Source organism: Cannabis sativa, chromosome 4, assembly GCF_029168945.1.
Source record: "Cannabis sativa cultivar Pink pepper isolate KNU-18-1 chromosome 4, ASM2916894v1, whole genome shotgun sequence".
NCBI lineage: Eukaryota > Viridiplantae > Streptophyta > Magnoliopsida > Rosales > Cannabaceae > Cannabis > Cannabis sativa.
This window is the reverse complement of record NC_083604.1, coordinates 22,516,148-22,523,838: the sequence shown is the minus strand read 5'-3', so window position 1 is coordinate 22,523,838 and position 7,691 is coordinate 22,516,148.

The window sequence follows — 7,691 nt, the reverse complement described above, 5'->3', positions numbered from 1 at the left end:
AAAGTCGACGAGCGCCGGTCGGCCTAGGATTGCGTTGTAGGCTGTTGGACAGTCTACCACCACGAAGGTGCAATACTTGAATGTGCTTTGGGGGGTATCTGGGCACAGGGTAACTGGGAGCCTGACTTTTCCCATCGGGATTAGCGTCGTCCCGTTAAACCCTGTGAGCTGCGATCCACTAGGCGAGAGGTCCCGGTCGGTCAACCCTATCGCAGTGAAGGCTTCTTTGAAGAGCAAGTTCACGGAACTCCCATTGTCAATCAGGACCACAGCCACCACCTTATTTGCGATGGGGGTCTCTATGACCCGGCGGGTCGTGGTGAGGAAAACGCACCGTCTTGGCGTCTTCTTCCGTGAACGTTATGGGCTGGTCCATTAGCCGAGGCCTTTGAGCCGGGAGTTGAGTAACCTCCCACACCTCACTGTGTCTTGCGGCCTCGGCATATCTTTTTCGCTCCTTGTGAGTGTTTCCTCCGATATGGGGACCTCCGGAGATCATGGCTACCCGTCCATTAGGCCGGGGCGGTAGCCGGGTATATCTTGGGTGTCACTGCGGGGGGAAGCTGGAGGCAATACTCCTGCCGTACCCCCAGCGTTCCGGAAGCATACCCCCGGCCACCTGCCCTGGATTAAGGTGGGGCAACCTATTTTTGATCCACTCATAGAGGTGGCCCAAACGGATCAAATTTTCAATCTCGTCTTTAAGATTTTTACACTCATTGGTGCTATGACCAATGTCGTTGTGGTACTCGCACCTTTTACTCGGATCTCTCCGGGAGCTGTCTTTGTACAATGGCTGGGGTCTCCGGTAGTGTGTATTCTGCCTTGTGGCAAAATATACACGTTCCTGAGAGTCCGTGAGCTCTGTGTACTGGGTGTATTGGGGTGTGTACCCCTTCTTTTGGCGCTTCTCTCCCGTTCGGGTGCTGCCCTTGGAGGACCTTTTGCTCCTCGACCCCTGGGTAGGGCCTGTTAAGCTAGCAGTCGGGGCAGCCTGTGAAGGAGTCCGTCCATTCACCCGGACGGGTTGCCGTAATGGGAAGATGCCGGGCCAAAGCTTGACCACTGGCCGTATCCGGGAGTGGCGGAGAACCGTATGCCACTTACCGGGGGAGTCGCGGTCGGGACAGTACCTGAGGGCGACACTCCTGGCATGTATCCCGCTATCCCGGTGGGATAATAGCCTCCGTAAGCCACGATCTGGGCTTCTTCGAGGTTAATATATTTTTGGACTCGCTTCTGGAAGTCCTGAAGGCTAGCAGCGCCTTCTTGCTGTAATTCGTTCCAGAAGGGAGTCCCAGTGCGGATTCCTGCTTGGAGAAGCGCAAGCTGTTGTCCGTCGTCGACCTTCTTGGTCTTCGAGGCTTCCTCTCGGAACCTCTTGATGTAATTCTTCAAGGTCTCGGTGGGCAGTTGCTTGATGTTGGTCAAGGCACTAACCTCCAAGTTGACCTTCCTGGCAGCGACAAATTGTCTCCGGAAGTTTGTTTGGAGTTTGTTCCAACAACCCACCGATCCTGGTTCCAATTTTTTGAACCATTCCTCTGCTGATCCGCTCAGAGTGAGGGGGAAGCACAAGCATTTGGCGTCATTGCGGCCGCATGATCGTCATGACCCGGTTGAACCGTGACAAGTGATCACCGGGGTCGGAGTTCCCGCATATGCTGCCATTTCGGGCATCTTGAAGTTTTTAGGGAGTTCCGCCTCCAGGATATGTTTGGCACAAGGCTCCCGATCCTCACTGTCCGAGTCGGAGTCGTCTCCCTTCTGCCTCCGGGAGACTCGAGCAATATCTTTTCGAAGTATGGCAAGTTCCGCCATAATCCCTTCGTTTACAGTACCCGAGGAGACCACGGGCCTGTATCTTTTTTGGTCAAGGTGATCCCGGAGGTCACCTTGATTCCCATTGATTTGATTTCTCATATCAATGGGTGGACATCTCTGTCCTCTTCTTCCTCTACCCCCTGGTTCCTGGTGTACGGAAACGCTTTTCCGGTCCCCTCGATCCTGAGGGCCAAGACTCCCTCTTTGGGGCTTGCCCCTCTGCGGACCTTTCCCTTTAGGGAAATCCGAGCGGACCCTTCGCGGATCCTGCACCTTTTTCTTCCGACCGGGGGTAGAAGTAGGGTTTTTTGTTTGGTTTTCCTCGGCGGGGTGCCTTATAGGGCTAGGTTCCACTGGGCCTTTGCTGCTGGGAATTAGGCGAAGACGTCGCTGGCTCCCCGTCGAGCCCAGCGGCCATCGCCTTGGGATGCACGCGAATACCAGCTGCCTCCATGGCTTTCTGCATGGCTAGCATCACTTCCTGCATTTTTTGATTTTGCGCTTTCTGAGCTTCGATCTCAGCTTCATGATCGATAGCTTTTTGTCTAAGGAGCACCAACTCTGAGTAGCTTCCTCTGTCATAGGCATACTCGTCGAGGTGTTCCTCGTAGTTTTCATCGAGAACTATTTCTTCTTCTTCTTCCTCGGACTCCTCTGCTGCCCTTGAGGCTACATCTTCCTCATTGGGGTCTTGAGCGTCTTCTAGAGGGCGAGGATGACGTGTAGCTCTTGTCTCCACCATTGTCGTGAAGTTAAATGCTTGTTGTGAAGCGGCTTTCCTCAGCTCTCAATGAAAGCACCAAAATGTTGACCGAGGTTTTCGGCAACTATTAAAATATGATTATAATAAAGAGCTGTAAGAAAGTGAGATGAAGACTTTTTACGTGGTTGGGGCGTTAATGAGCCTTAGTCCACGAGCCACTGTTATTAATGGATGTATTTAATACAGATTCTACACTTGAGAGAATGTTTTTCTCTTAAATACAGAGAATGTTCTTGGTGAGTATTTTCTCTTCTTGCTCTTTTGCAACCCAAGATTCTCGACCCCATTAAATGAGCTTTGAGGGGGTATTTATAGTGTTTTGGTGGGGTAATCCCTAGAATTGTTCTTACACATGTGTCTGTAAGTATCCATAAAGTTGGGCATTTCCGATGAATATACCATGGGTGATGCATGGTCAAATCCCTAGGTGCTGTAGGGCTTTTATGGAGAATGTCCTTTTTGCCTTGTGATTGACGTGACTCTTCGCAGAGTAGCCGTCGCTAGACTTAAATGATCATTCTTGTAAGCGGCTAACTTGTTTGGGGGTTGTCTTAGTCGGACTTTATTGCGTGTTACAGTCCCAACACGCTTCCTCCCATGCAGCATTAAATGCGACTTGATTGCTCGGGAGAGACCTGACATATCCCGGAGAGCCTTCACGCTATACTAGCTTCCTGGAGTACCTTGTACTCCGGCTGCCTCCTCCGGGACCCATGCTAACAGCGCTTCCTGGTGGCGCACAAAGACTTAGCAAATCTTTCCAAGTTATCTGATCCACGTGTCCCCTCTCGACTGGTCCACGTATTTTGGGCGAATTTTGGAGCAACAGTAATAATTTCCAATAAATATTTAAAAAAATATTCAGTTTAAGTTGTTACAAAATTAAATTAAATTAATTTACAACTCAAATTTAATTTTCTATAAAATATATTGCATTTCGAAAAATTAAAGTATTTAAGAATACAATTTTCGAAAATGCATGTTAAAATAAAAATTAATCCTGGAAAAATTATTCTAATTTAATGTTGGCCCAAAATTAATTAATAAAATTAATTTACAACAAAAAATATAATTTTCCTATTTAATTAAATATATAAGAAAAATTTCAAATATTTAAGTATGATGATGAAAATCAACTTAAATATTAACTTTCTATTTAATTAAATACACTAGAAAAATACTTCAAGCAAAAATATCATCTATCTAGATTTTCCTTTGACTAATTAATTCAATTTCTAATAATATACTTTAATTCAATTTATTTTAAATTAATCAATAAATGAAAAAATCATTGATTTAAGTTGATCCAAGAATTAATTAAAATAAATAATTAATTTACAACTTTAATCTATTTTTCAAATAAAATTCGAAATTCCAGCATTTAAGAAATGCAATTTCGAAATTTGATTAATAAAATAAAGAAAAAAATATATTTTGAAAATTATTTAAATTTAGTTGAAAAATAAATTTCAACTAAAAATAATTTTCTATTTAATTAAGTGTCATGAAAAAGAAATATTTAAGTATCATTATGAAAATCAACTTAGATATTTAATTTTCAAATTAATTAAATGTATTAAATTCAAGAAATAAATAATTAAGTGTAGAGAAGGCTTAATTATTAATCTCTAGTTTAATACTAGGAAAAAATATACTTAAAATAAATTGTACCAAAATTAATTATTTAAATAATTAATTTCACAATGTATAATATTTTCATATTTAATATTATAAATAATAAGTAGTTTAGAAATAACTATCTAGAAAATATCTTATTTGACTAAGTATCTTTTCTACAAAATTTGAAAGAATATCTAATTTAAGTTGTATTAGAAAAAATCTAGAACTTAAATATTTTCAAATTTAAATTTAATTAAATATCAAAAATTAAGTTGTAACCACTTAATTTAAAAATATTCCATTTTAAGTTAATATTCGAAAAGATGTTAATTTAAAAAAATATCTAAAGAATCTTAATAACCAATGCCTAAAATTCCTCAACTTAATTTTGAAATTTTTTAATCCAAAAGATATTCAGATTTAAGTTGGTTAGTTGTAGATAACTAAATATCAACTTAAATAGGAATATTTAATGAAAAATTTAAATTAAGCTTCAGAAAGAATCTAGATGGTTATAATTCTATATTTAATTAAATACAAGAAAATACATATAGTTTAGCTTAGAATAAAAAATTCTTTAAACTATAATTTTCTTAAATTAATTTCAAAATAAATGAAATTAATTATGTTGCTAATCAATTTTATTAGGTTAAACTAGTTTAATTAACCTAGTACAGTTATTCAAATCAGGCAAATGGGCCTTCACAATTGGGGTGGTTCATGTGAGGGGGTGTTGGGTTCAGTATGTCGTACCCACTACTATGGCTCCCAACTCTCACACAAAGCCCAAAAGAGAGGAATTTAACCTTAAAATGAACAACTGTTATTAATTGACTAAGCCCAAAAACTAAATGGGCCTAAATAAAATCTATCAAGAACTATGACATTTTATTTAGCAACATTAACCTATATGCATCTATAATGAAATTAAACACATAGGCTCACACAGGCACACTTTGGATGGGTCCTATCATGTTGCTAGGTCATACACAGATGAAAGAAGATTGTAAATATACCTGTTACAAATTATTAACTTGACCAAGGGAGCCATGAGTTAAAATCAGATCATTGGATCTGTCAACAAGTTAACCATGGCTATTTGCAATCAAGCAATAATAGGTTTTGAAAACTTACACACAAGCTAAAACAAATACTCCTGCAACAAGGTTAGCTGGATAGTTGGATGTAGGATTTATTTAATTTTAAATTAAATAATTAATTTCGAAAATAATTAATTAAAAAAAATTTTGAAATTTTTTTAAAAAATTTGAAAAAAGTCGAAAATTTAAAAAAAAAAATTAAATTTAAAATTAAACCTACAATTTTGAAAAATTAGGTTTCAACCAACCTAAATATCATTTCAAAATTTGCTAACTACTTTTAAAATTTAAATGTTATTTTATAAATAAAAATTAAATAAAAAATTAGAAAAGATAAATGAATATCTTTTTCAGATTTTAAATGTAATTTAAATAAATAAAATAACAAAATTTAAAAGTTAGCAAAATATCTTACATCTATTTAAAATTACATGATTATAGTTATCTTATTTTAAATTTAAATAAGGTCAAATTATTAAAAAAATTTAATTTAAAAAATTTAAAATCTGACCTTAAATTTAAAAAAATAAGATAAGGTATAATCAAATTTAAAAATAAGATAGATTATTAAGCAAAAAAGATAGATACTAACTATTTTTAAATTCAAATTACACTAATATCTTGAATTAAATTTAAAAAATATTAAATTAATTCATAATGATAATTAGAATTGAATTAGGAATAGTAATAGTATAAATACAGAACTACACAAAAAATCGGAAGTTAATTCCATGAAGAAGCATGAAAAAACGAAGAAAAACGAAAAAAAAAAATGCGAGCTCTACGGACAGTTTTCGCGCGCGCATGAGAATTTCAGCACAACTCCGTTTTGTTTTTTCGAATCTTCAAAAAATCATAACTAATTCAAATTAAATCGAAATTGAGTTCTGTAAAAAAGTTTCTTGCTTAATTTTTTCCATACTATCCAATAAAAATAATTCCAGAAACAGATATTCAATTATTTTTAACAAAAATTCACAAACACCAATCAATCATCAAATAACACTTAATACAACATGATACCATCCAAAAACAAACAAACAATCGTTTTAAAGTCCAAATTTCTTGCAAGTAAATCAATTACAATGGCTCTGAGGCCAGTTGTTGGAAATTATTTTACCAGGATCTTAGATCTACTCACAAGTATGTTGATTAACACCCTAAATATAAACTTTCTAAAATGATAAAATAAACACATATAAAGTTTAGTAAACCTTACATTGGGTGCAGCGGAATATAATGACTCCTTCTGTTCAGATATCTAGCCCTTGATTCCTTTCTATAGCAGAGCATTATTAATATCTGAACCTGGATCTCTTTCTCTGAATCTTTGATGCTGAAACTCCCTTTTGCTGAATGTCTTTCTTCACGATCTTCCTCACTATGGTTGAGATATCACTTGCTGTGTGTGGGCACTACTCTCACACTAAGATTTTTGAAATTGAAGAGGGAAGGAGAAAGAGAAGGGTCGGCCAAAGATAGGGAGAGAGAAGGCTCAGAAGTGTCAGAAGAAAAGTGTAATTTTCCTGAAGCCTTCACTATCTATTTATAGCATTCCACTAGGGTTAGGTTTGAATTATTTGGCATTAAAATAATGAAAATATAAGTTTAAAAATTCAAACCAAGTGGTCGGCCATGTACAGTAATGGGCCTTACTTGGATTTTGCAGTTTTCTCAATTCTGCATCTGATTTTCTCAAAAACGCCAATTTTCAAATTCAACCATTTAAATGCCAATTCAAACTATTTAATAACCATAAATAATTATTAAATAATATTTTCATTTATCATATTTATTAATTGAACCATACAAAGTATCATAATTAACAAATATGCCCCTATAAACTCTTTCTTTACAATTTTGCCCTTACTTAGTGAAAATTTCACAAATAGACATAGTCTAAATTGAGAATTATAATTGATTAATCAAAACCAATTATATGAGTCTTACAAGCAATATTATCTCAACTAGTGCGGGGACCATGGGTCTATATAATCGAGCTTCCAATAAGTAGATCAAGAATTTATTACTAAAATTCACTAACTTATTAATTCTTCGTTGAATCCACGCATAGAACTCAGAATTGCACTCTCAGTATATAGAATGCTCTATATGTTCCACCATATAGACGCATCATTAGTTATCCATTGTTATAATCCTAATGTGATCAATGATCCTCTATATGAATGATCTACACTGTAAAGGGATTAGATTACCGTTACACCCTACAATGTATTTATTCCTTAAAACACTTGACCCCGTATAAATGATATTTCAGCTTATGTGAAATGAGTAGTCCACCATTTATGTTCGTTTGGTCAAGCTCGAAGGAGATCATCTTTTGCTTACTATTCGCCAGATAGAAGCTATAGATTCCATGTTTA